The sequence below is a fragment of the Panthera pardus genome, unplaced genomic scaffold (genome assembly GCF_024362965.1).
Source record: "Panthera pardus isolate Hobbes unplaced genomic scaffold, ASM2436296v1 HiC_scaffold_1, whole genome shotgun sequence".
Classification (NCBI taxonomy): domain Eukaryota; kingdom Metazoa; phylum Chordata; class Mammalia; order Carnivora; family Felidae; genus Panthera; species Panthera pardus.
In genome coordinates this window covers 27,541,805-27,554,673 of record NW_026526654.1, presented here as the reverse complement: position 1 = coordinate 27,554,673, position 12,869 = coordinate 27,541,805, and the positions used below count along the sequence as shown (strand labels likewise).

The 12,869-nt window shown below is 35.7% G+C and overlaps 1 protein-coding gene across 1 annotated transcript in view; it reads left to right on the top strand.

Moving 5' to 3' along the window:
- Positions 1 to 12,869, top strand: part of GPC5 (glypican 5) — a 682,486-nt gene that overhangs the window by 408,221 nt on the left and 261,396 nt on the right. The gene's annotated exons all lie outside the window — the stretch shown is intronic.

Sequence of the window (12,869 nt, the reverse complement as noted above, 5' to 3'; positions counted from 1 at the left end):
GGGACATGGAGCTTAAAATCAGTCCAGCCAAGCTGACCGCTTGCCATAACGAAAAACAATGTTCTTCAGGGGAATATAACAGAATCCAGAGTTTATAATACATTTATAAAGTTTAGTTAAAATAACAAAAATTTATTTATGTGCAAAGAAATATGAAAAATAATACCTAGAGTCAAGAGAAAATACAGGTCATATTAAGCAAACCATAAAGTCTAGATGTCCACATGTGGCACGTGGCAGATAAGGACTTTAAGGTAGCTATAGTACATATGTTCAAGCACTTAGAGGAAAATATGTTTATATTGTGAGAGCTGATGTGAAACTGATATATGCGTGTGTATATATATGTACATGTATATGTACATATATATCTATATAGATACATGTATGTATAGATATATATGTACATATATGCATATATGTAAATACATATACATACATATATCTATAGATATAGATATACATATATAGCTGTATGTACATATATATACACACATATACATCACTAACCTGTTTTATAAAAATGAGAAATTACTTCAAATCAAAAATTTAAATGGAAATATGAACGACATAGAATAACAAAAACAATATTAAAAGTGATGCCTATGATTGAAGGACTTATACAGCGTGATATCAAAATTGAAATTAAAGCTACAATATTCATGAAACAATGGAATTGGCATTAAAATGGATAAATAGGTTGCTGAAACAAAAGAGTAAGATCAAATAATTTTTAACAAAGTTGCCAAAGCAGCTCAGTTGGTAAAGCAAAGCATGGTCAACAAAGAGTTTTAAAACACTGTTCAACTGAATGTATTATTTGTGTGTGCATGTGTATGTGTCACACAATACACAAAAATCAATTCATGATGGATCACACTTAAACATAAAAACCTATAATTCATGGCTTTTAAAAATATGCATATGTAGGGGCGCCTGGGTGGCGCAGTCGGTTAAGCGTCCGACTTCAGCCAGGTCACGATCTCGCGGTCCGTGAGTTCGAGCCCCGCGTCAGGCTCTGGGCTGATGGCTCGGAGCCTGGAGCCTGTTTCCGATTCTGTGTCTCCCTCTCTCTCTGCCCCTCCCCCGTTCATGCTCTGTCTCTCTCTGTCCCAAAAATAAATAAAAAAAAAAAAATGCATATGTATAGATGAGGACAGATAGACACATACACATATTTTCTAGCTCTGTTTGTTGAGAATACCTAAGGACAATATCATATCAATAGCAATTGGTGTATCTGTTGCCCAGATTCTAATTTTTAAATTATCATTCTCCAATAAAAGTAACCAGGATTCCTTGGAGAAATGGACAGTTCCAGAATTGGGGCAGAAAAATTACAAAATGAGTCTAGAATGTCTTGTACTAGACACTTGATCTTAGCCAAAAGGCCAAGAAGGAATTGTCTTGTACTAGAAAGTAAAGAATTGCTGAAGAATGACAGAAACAGACATGGTAAAAGTACTTGAGATCCAGATGGAAGAACCTCCAAATAGACAAATCTAGTACAGTCTGAGTATCAGAAACAAATAGAAATGGTAAAAGATCAAATCCATTTGAGGAGTGCGTGGGTGGCTCAGTTGGTTAAGCGGCTGACTTTGGCTCCGGTCATGATCTCACAGTTGTTGAGTTTGAGCCCTGTGTTGGGCTCAGTGCTGACAGCTCAGGATCTGGAGTCTGCTTCAGATTCTGTGTCTCCCTCTCTGTCTGCTCTTCCTCTGCTCATGCTCTGCCTCTCTTTCTCAAAATTGAATAAACGTTAAAAAAAATGTTAAAAAATCCGTTTGCTAAAATGGAAATCCATGAGTCCAAACTGATATAAATGAATAAATGAATGAATAAATATATGAATAAATGGAAGAGAAGGAATAGTTCTTATTTTGCAATAGAATATCAACAAATAAATGTAGAGGAAATGAAGAGATTAGAAAATCACTGTGTTGTAGTTATCACACTAATAATTGATTCAGCCAAGAATTATCAATTTGTGCTACAACTAGCAGGTTAAATTTGATGAGGAGCATCATATTGGCATAGTATTAAAGCATTTATTAATAACAAAAATAACAAAATAATCTTACAGTGGATAAATCCAGTGCAGCACCTCAGTCCAATCATAAATGTTATCATCAGTCTTGTAATAAACTGATTTTATGTGCTTCCTGATTTGATACCTAGAAGAACACATATTACTTCTCTGGTGTTCTTACCAAAAGGATGTAAATTTACTCTAGTCATGAAAAACAGTAATTGATCTCAACCTGAGGGGGCTTCTACCAAAGAAGTGGGAGGTATACCTTTCCATTTTTTTTTTCTTTTTCATTTGAGTATAGTTGACACACAATATTACATGAGCTTCAGCTGTACAACATATGGTGATTCAACAATTCTATATGTGATGCTATGCTCACCCCAACTGTATCTGTCACCATGCAATGCTATTACAATACCACTGACTATATTCCCTATGCTGTACCTCTCTTTAAAAATTTTAAGGGGGAAAAAGACAAAATCTTGAGAAACTCTTAGTTTCCAGATTAAAGTAGACAATAGAGATACATCAAGTAATGCAGGATCCTGGACGAGGGAAAAAGAAAAGATATGGAAAAAGAAGGACATTCTTGGGATAGAATTATATTAATATTAAATTTTCTGATTTTGATCATTGTTGTATGGTTAACTAAGGGAATTCCTTTGTTCTTAGGAAATACACACAACAGGGTGTATGAGTGAGAGGGAAAGAATGAGAATGAGAAATCAAATGGAGAAAAATGGAAAGAATTCGTGAATCTTAAAATTATCTTAAAAGTCTTCAGATCATTTTTTTTGCAAATTTTCCATAAATTTGACATAACAATAGTTTGAAAATACAACTGCACCTCTAACTTTTTCTGTTACTGTTTACATCTTACTGGTTCGTTTGCACTGAAGAATCCTATTAATCCCCATATTTAAAAATATATAAACTTACCTATTTAGAAAATCAAAGTTATTTTATATCCATTAAATAGAGGAAATTAGCTAAACTGCATTATGTCAGAGGGAATAAAAAGACTTTGATCATAAATGTTTTAGATCTAAGACTTCCCAGTGCCTCAAGCACATCATGTACTAATGTCTTAACCTACTGTGATTATACAGCTTTGTAGTTTCTTTAAAGATTAAAACACATCCATTTGAACTGGTGGTGGAGTGATGGGGGAGGAAGACAAATGGGAGAAAATACTAATTACTAAGAACGTACTTAAATATTGAATGTTACTATGTGCTCATGAGAAAAATATTGATAGCAAACATTATTTTAATGTAGTTAGAAAATATTGAATAGTGAGCGATATCATTATATAGGAGGTTCACGTTATTATTGACATTGGTATATTGTGTAGGAAATTGATACTATTATACCACCATCCAAGTAGTTGTTTCCCAGGAAATCACAACATTTTATACAGTTGCCCTCCATCCCTTTTCCTTTAAACTTCCCAGTTTAAAACTACTGCTTTACATTAAATTTATGAACACTTTCTTCATCAGTAGTATAGCATATTTTCTTGCTTTCTGAAACAGGGACATATATTTAGTTTTGGTGCCACTACGGATTTACTTCAGGCCATATATATAAAAATATCTATTCTCCCCAAAATAAAGCCTTTCATGTTACTATTAACTGGTTTCAATTATAAATAAATACTGAGCAATTGACAGCCTATTTCCTTTTTTTACAGCAAATACATTTATAAAAACATGGCTCATCTTTAATCCTTAATTTATTTTGTAACACAAATGCTAATTTAATCTTAAGATAAATTTTAATGCTCTTTTAAATAGCATCCAAGATGTATCTTGAGGTTTGTTTTATGTTTTAAACAAAGAATCTTTTTTGTTGGTAGTTGCCACAATATTTACATTCACATTCTTTAGAATCCTTAGTTTGATGCAAGTGACAGATTTTTACTGACTGGGAAAAATACTCATATTCAGACCATGTTATTTACTACCCAAATATTTTCATTATGCTCAAAATAAAGAAATTTGCCAGTTAGATTGCTTGGTTTTCTGGAATAATTTGGCAAATATTTTGCCAAATTGAATAGTTTGCAGGTTTTAAACAATTGAAGGTTTTAAAAATTCTTATATCAGAAATTAAAACAGTACAATTTGACATTTGAAATAAAATGCACGTATTTCTCTTACTCCTGGGGTAAACGGAAACTTTTGTAAATTGTTTGCACCTGCCACAAATTTCTGAGAAATAGAATGAATGTCTAACTATTTACTGGGAATCCCTATTTTAAGAGAACCTTGTCAAGATCCCATTCTATGGAAAGCAAAATTAACCAAAAACTTTCGATCTGATTGCCTTTCATGTGCAAGGCTCAATTATGGTTCTGTTATTGGGAATTAGGAAAGTTATTCCCTGAATGACAATAAGGGTCAAGATCACCTTTATGCTTGTTAGAGAAGATGCTCATCCAGAGACCTTTAGCTTAATGACCCAGCTTCTTTCTGTGTAAGTTACAGTCTGGGACCACGGCAGGAACTTTTGAAGCTTCATTAGCCTTTTAGGCCACAGGGGAAACATTAAATTGACAAAAAAAGGAAAGAAAGAAACAAAATTCTAAGTCAGTGGTCCCAAAGAGACCTGAATCAACAAAGTCTTTTGGCTTTCCAGCATACCTCAGCCGTGGAATTCTACACTGAGGTGTGTTTGGTACATTCTGTGCAACTTCTGCTGTCATTTAATTTTTGCACCTGTCTAAAATCTGCTAAACAGTATTCCATGTTAATAACTTTTGTGTTGTTAGACGATTATTATGCCACACTCATTGCACTCTGAAGTAGAATCACCTTTGCTGCAAAGTGGAAGCTGGCTCTAAATAAGATGAGCAGGCAGTCAGGGATTATGAGTCTGAATCTCAAGAGAGAAATGAGAGACAAAACTATGAATTTGGATGTCATGATGGTAAGTGAAAAAATGACATGGATGAGGTCACCCTGGGAGAGTGTTTAGAGTCAGAAATCTAGAGAGCTGAAGATGTGACCTCTGAATCACCAAAGCAGAGCAGCAGGAGATGTGGTAGATGAACCTGGGTGAATAATGTGTGGAAACTAATACAGGACACGTTGAACAGTGAAGTGACAATGGAGCAGAGCGGCCAATTATCAGACATATTTAAGAGTGTAGTTTAGTCTTGGCAAATTAGAAGATCAGTGGAGGCTCCAGAAGAGAAGCATCTCAATGAACTGTGGATTAAACTGGATAGTCATGAAATGATGGATAGATATGCTTTCTCTTTTTTTAGGACATTTCATTAAAGAGCAATTTTAGGTTCACAACAAAATTAAGAGCAAGGTAGAGAGATTTCCCATGTAATCCCCCACTGTACACATACATAACCTCCCCCATCATCAATATCCCCCCCACCAAAGTGGTGCATTTATATATTGATGAACCTACATTGACACATCATAATCACTTAAAGTCTGCAGGTTACCATAGGCTCATTCTTGGTGTTGTACATTCTCTGAATTCAGACAAGTGTATAATGACATCAATCTGCCACAATAGGATCATATGCAAGAGTTTCACTGCCCTAAAAATTCTGTGCTTTGCCTACTCATCCCTTCAACTCCCAAGCCCCAATCTCTGGCAACCACTGATCTTTTCACTGTGTCCATGCTTTTTGTTTTTTAACCTTTTCTGAAATATCCTGTAGCTATAATCATACAGTATGTAGTCTTCAGATTCTTTCACTTAGTAGTGTGCATTTAAGTTTGCTCCATGTCTTTTCATGGCTAGATAGTTCATTTTTCTTCAGCACTGAATGATATTCCATTGTTGGTATGCACCACAGTTTATTTTCTAGTTATCCATTCACCTACTGAATGATATCTTGGTTACTTCCAAGTTTTGGCAGTTATGAATGAAGCTGGTATCCACATTCTCATACAGGTTTTTGTGTGGACATGTTTCCAACTTCTTGAGGTAAATACCAAGGAGTACAATTGCTAGATCATACGATGAGTCTGTTTAGTCTTGTCAGAAACTGCCAAACTGTCTACCAATGTGGTTGTACCATTTTGCATTCCCACCAGCAATGTGAGTGTTTCTGTTGTTGCCCATCCTACCCAGCATTTATCAGTGTTCTAGACTTGGGCCATTCTCTAGGTATGTAGTGGTGATAAATAGGAGTTTAACAAATAGTTGTAATTATAGTCTGGTGGACTTTTATTTTAAGGATTTTTCTCTGAGAGAAAAGAGAAGGAAAGGTAAACAGGGTTGGATTCATCTAGTATGCAATGGAATACCTGTCCTTGTCAAAACTTTGAAATTTTAACTTTCAAATTTGAGGATTAATAACAATTGAAAATGTGGTAGATAGCCACTACCCATATTTCCTGATGTCCCCTGCCATCCCACCTAGCCTGGACACTCCACAAGAATTCAGTGACTGACCCAGGATCCAATAACAAAAAGGAACTCTTAGTTCAGTGGGGACCTCAGGACCTGATGTAGGCTCTTGTATGATTGATGGCATACTATTGGCTTGCAGCCTCCTTGGGGAGCTTCCTGGGCTTAATTTGAAGCTAGCATCTGTACACAGAGGTTAGAGACCAAAGAGGCAGACCACTCCAGAGTGGTCGGTGGCTGCTTAATAAGCAACAAACTTATTTATGAAGCTTGTCTTGAGCACTCGCAGGGAGATTTCCTCATCCACCCACCAGAATCTTACATGTTGTATAGAGGCCTTAACTGGGTTTAGTCATGTGCTGAATTCACATAGTCTCACCAACACATTTATATATCATGGCTGTGTCTGTGGAGCAGCTTTTGGGAATAGGGAAGTCAAGCAGAACATACACTGCAAGAATGAGGAGGGGGTTGAGAGTCTCCAATATCCTAGGTCCAGCTGGATGACCTCTTCCAGATAAATAATTTTAATAACATGCCACAGGAGTAAATTAGGTCAAAGGAGGCTGTGGGAGGGGCGCCTGAGTGGCTCAGTCGGTTAAGCGTCTGACTTCGGCTCAGGTCATGATCTCACGGTCCGAACCCCGTGTCGGGCTCTGTGCTGACAGCTCAGAGCCTGGAGCCCGTTTCAGATTCTGTCTCCCTTTCTCTCTGCCCCTCTCCCGTTCATGCTCTGTCTCTCTCTGTCTCAAAAATAAATAAACGTTAAAAAAAAAAAAAAAAAGGAGGCTGTGGGTTTTTTGTTTCTTTGACTTATTTTTAAGGAAAGAGAGGTTTATTTCTGTTTATAGATAGAAGAGAAGGATTGGGTAGAGATGTAAATGTTGAAATCAGGAAGAAATGGAGTGGGAGAAGAATCCAGGGTACATAGACGTAGATATTAGCATAGGGTGGGGAGAAGACAGTCCTCTGGAACGGAAGAAAAGCCTGGGAATGAATATGGACAGTTGTTACATTGGTAGGTAGGAAGATGAAGAATTTCCTAGTCGAGACAGCAATTTTTCTATAAATGAGGAGACATTATCATCACTGTGAGTCAAGAAGCTTGAGGAGAATGGTAAATATTTTCTGTCAGTAATATGGGCTACTTGCTCTTTCCACAGGCCTCTTATTGAATAGAATTCAAGCTAGGGAGAGAGTGCTGGTATGTGTTTTATTCACTTAATTTTTAAAAAGGTATTTCAAGAGCAACCATGCTAATAGCAAGACATATAATACATCGCCATTTTTTCCATGCCTCTGTATATATATATATATATATATATATATATATATACTCATAAAGTTATTATGAGTATATATGTATATTAAAGTATATAAAATATATAAAGTATATAAATATACATATATTTATATATATAATATATAAAGTATATAAAATATATAAAGTATATTATTATGAGATATGCAAAACATCTCAACTTGTAATTTTAGTTATTGCATAATATTCAATAATATGCTTTTGCCAAATTGATTCAGTCATTCCCCTCTAAATGGATATAAATTTAAGTTAATTTTTTCCCCTACAAACAATGTGCAATAAATAACAGTATACATCATTGTATACATATACTGGAATTTTTATAGAAATTGCTCAGATTTTATATTTACATTTATATTGCTTAGACTTTTGATATTTTAATACATGATTTTCCAAAAGGTTCTAGCAATTTTCTCCCCCACTGACAATCCATGAAAACCCATTTTTTTTACGTCCAGATCAGCACCGAACATTATTACTTTCTGGCTCTTAGGGGTCGAGGGGACAGAAATGCTGGGAGATTGCTCCCTTTTTGTTTACATATGATTGAAAGTTAATAGACATTTCTTAAATATTATCAAGTGACTTTTTTTTGGAAAGGGTTTCCTGACTAAAGAGGAAATAGGCTGGTTCAAGCAACCCTTCAGCCTTCATGTACTGCTTTGGGAGGATAGTCTGGTTTTTCTGTTTAGAAAATAAGGCATATAAATTAGTCTAGGGCTGAAATTAGAGCTTTAGAAATGTGTGGCTACACAGTTATTTCCACCCATAGTTTGGGAATCTGTACCAAAATTGTGTATGTTTTGTTCCCTAGAGACTTAAAAATTCTGCCAGTTTATTAACCCTGCCTGTTATGATGGGTTAGGAGAGAGGAGGAGAAGCATAAGTCATCAGAAAAGGGTTGGCAATGATTTCTTTTGAAATGGTATGCGTTTAGTTTCATCAGGAGGAGAATTTACTGAAACAAGTTAAACACAATTCAGTGATAGTGAATAAAGTCTAATTTAGAGGTGATGGTAACTAAGTCCCTCTCTCATGGTCTGGAACTTGTTTTCCAATGTCTCTCCTTCTACATATTTCTTTCCCTATGAGCTAGCAATAGTGAATTATTCATGATTCCTGAAATCTGCCATACACATACGTGTCTTTCTGCAGTAATTCAAGCCATTGAATTAGGAATGCCACAGGAAGTCATATTCAACTGACAGGACTCAGCTCAATGGCAACTCTTTCCTGAAGTGTCTCTCAAGTTTTTGTAATTTATTCTCACTTTTATCAATTAGATACTGTATTTTGTATTATCACTATAGTTACACATTGCTGTCTCTCTTAGTAGATTTTAGGAGTGTTGAGATCAGAGTATTCGTCTTACTCATCTTTGTATTTGGCAGCCATTTGTATTATCTGACACCTAACTCAATGCATTGCACACAGAAGATTCTCAGTAACAGTTGAATGAGTGAAAGTGCGTGTGGATGATGGAGCAGGCTAGCTAAACCAGGTTAGGAAAGGTGGTGCTGTCAATGTCCACTGCTGGTTATAAATCCTGGGAACACTGTATTAAGGTCTTCAGGATATAATGAAGCTTGCAGTGGGGCAGAACACCCTTTCCAAAAACCTTCTGAGAATAAAATAGATAAGTAGATGATACAAACAAACTGTGAGACAAAATTGGGAAACCAACCTCATTTGTTTTCCTCCCCTGAAGTTCCTCACATTAGACCATGTGATTTCATATTTAAAGTATGTTGTCAATTCACAACATCCCATATATGCAGGTGGAAGAAGTTTACTTAATTTTTATAATTTCTAATGCTAGTCACATAATGATTTATAGGTTCTTATTTTCATGCCTTTTAAAAGCATATTTAGATGCATTTTTAAATTTCGACCAATATCAACTATCAATTTAATTGTTAATTAACTGTAAAGTATTAATTTTAAACAACTGGTGCATATTTCTGAATTAAGAGTAAATACCATATTGGTTGGAAAAATTTCCACTGGAAACAGCATAATGTGAGTCCAGAGAAATGTGCCTCATTTTTAATGCTCTGGTAGTACACTCTCTTTTATAAATTCTTTCATGTCATAACTATAGATAAATCCCTGAGAACCAGAAAAAATGTGATCATAATATTTTGAATTGATTATTATCTACTACTTCTGGAATTGTAAAATATATGTATTTTTTATTTTTAAAGAAGTGTGAAAGCTAGTCTCTCCACAGATGTTAATACGTACAGAACAATCCATATATGAATTCTGAAGGAGCCTGGAGGGAAGAGCTTTTTCACATAGACAGATGAATTAGGATACTTAGCTGACAGGGTCATCACTACATTTCTTATCGTAAAAATGGATTTCTACTGCAGGGCTGGAAAATATTAAAAAATCCTCAAGTAGGCTGTAGCATTCAATGAATCATGTCATAAATTGAATGGGAAGAGAATCTGAGCATGTCTTGCAGAATATGGAGTGAGAAGGTAGCCCACAACATCAGGCATGCTAGATAAAGAAAAATACCTTATGCCAGCAAAGAGAGCTTTTGGGCTTGAGGTAGAAAATTGAATGGTTACATTTAAGTGAGTACTTCAGTAGCATTTTACATAAAAAATTCATCTGTTTTTTCAAAGTAATATACTATGCTAAATGCTGTGTATATCATCTAAATTATTTTGCCCCACTTAAAGGTTATGGATAGAAATTCTATCACTGTAGAAGGAGTCAGCTTTAACCAGGTGGCCAATGCATAATACTAATGATATTTACTCTTGGCAGAAATAACCAAAAAAAGCATTGAATTTATACTAGTAATTTAGAGTAGCTTAGAAAACCAAATGGAGGATGGAAGGAAGGAAGGAAGGAAGGAAGGAAGGAAGGAAGGAAGGAAGGAAGGACAGTGGATTGTCTCAAGTAGAGCAAACATAAATACAATGGACAATTGATTTCAATGACTTTTTGAACACACGGGCAGACTGAGGTTCTATTCAGTTTGTCAAGATCTACTCTCTTTTGGGGATATTCTGGTGCCCATTGGATTTAGTGATTCATTGTCTTTAAGGCACAAAGAAGTTTCAGTTTGCTAGGGAAGATGAACCATTTTGAAGGAACAGTTTGAACTTTGATTCCATCCTTTCATTCTGTGTGAACATTCTCTTAGATATAGTGCAAGAATTTTCCCACACTCTGATTTTTGTGCATGCTGTATATCTTCAAGCCTTTAAGAATCAGATCACATTCCAATATTCTAAAAGGGTTTCTTTTCTAGTTTAGAAATATTTGAGTTTAGAGCAAAGGAATGTGAATATATTTAGAAATAAGGAATTCATTTTACATTTGTCTGGTTGGTGGTATAAAGGAAATAAAGAGGAAGTAAAGATTGTAAACATAGAAACATTTTATTTCAAAACGCTCTTATTTAAACATTTTATTTTTGACTGAACTGTTTAAAAATTCCATGATTTACATTATATCACTGCCAATAGTGAATGCTGTTTTGTTTAAAGGAAACTCATGAGGCAACTATGATTCATAAGAATGATATTTATTTTATATTCTCAGTGACAACCTTTATTTTAATTTTATTCATATTGCTCAAAATTTTCAAAGTATCTGAGCTGAGGTTGATATGAAAGTTGATGACATATTGATGAACTTTAAAATTCTGCTTATCTTTCAGGATGCATTTTGATTCATTTTATTATCTGGATAAATGGACTCCATCAATGACTTTTACATGAAAGTAGATTAACATAATGTGAATTGTATCATCTTGTGTCAATTAATACTTTTGTATTAGTAGCCATGTTATTTTGTTTGGCAGTATTTCTTTTTTTTTTTTTTTTTTTTTTTATTTATTTTTGGGACAGAGAGAGACAGAGCATGAACGGGGGAGGGGCAGAGAGAGAGGGAGACACAGAATCGGAAACAGGCTCCAGGCTCCAAGCCATCAGCCCAGAGCCTGACGCGGGGCTCGAACTCACGGACCGCGAGATCGTGACCTGGCTGAAGTCGGACGCTCAACCGACTGCGCCACCCAGGCGCCCCAGTATTTCTTTTTTTAAAAAAAATTTTAAATAATTTTTTAATAAAAAAATTTTTTTTAATGTTCATTTATTTCTGAGACAGAGACAGAGCATGAATGGGGGAAGGACAGAGAGAGAGGGAGACACAGAATCAGAAGCAGGCTCCAGGCTCTGAGCTGTCAGCACAGAGCCCGATGCGGGGCCTGAACCCACAAACCGCGAGATCATGACCTGAGCCGAAGTCAGCCGCTCAACCAACTGAGCCACCCAGACACCCCTTTTTAAAACATTTTTTAAAACGCTTTTATTACTTAATTGAGAGAGAGAGAGAGAGAGAGAGAGAGAGAGAGAGTAAGTGGGGGAGGGACAGAGAGAGAGGAAGACACAGAATCCAAAGCAGGCTTCAGGCTCTGAGCTGTCAGCACAGAGCCCAACACGGGACTCAGACTCACAAACCACGAGATCATGACCTGAGCCAAAGCTGGACACTTGACCAACTGAGCCACCTGGGCGCCCCTGTTTGGCAGTATTTCAATGACTGTTTTACTTTGTGCTCTATTTCTTTTGATATTTTTAAGGTTTTATTTGAATAGGAAACATAAATCTACTGTAGTCATTATTGTTGATTGGCTGTGTAGTTCATAATTTTAGTATTAAATTCCAATATGTATTGAACAACTGTTTTGTGTAAAGCTCTATGCTCTACACCAGAAGAAACATAAAAAGTGATTATTAGTCATCTTGATCCTTCTGGGTATTTATAGTCAACATGTTGGAAGGACAAATATATACACAAAACTGTAAATATGCCAAAATATCCAAGTGTGATAATATATAAGAATTTATGATAGGTTCATGAGGAAGGGAGAATGCATTGGCTGAAATGATACGTAAAAGATGAGTCATTGCAAGTTGGCCATGGAAGGAGTCACATAGGACATTATGTGAAGGGGAAAATCACATAGGACATCTGCTTCAGAATTACAGGAAGAGAGAGGAATATGAAAACCTGCCCTGGAATGTGCAGGTACGTCATGTGTTTTGGGAATAGCAAACAGACTGGTATTAGAGGACCATAGGTTTACTGATGAAAGTTAGCGGAGAATGG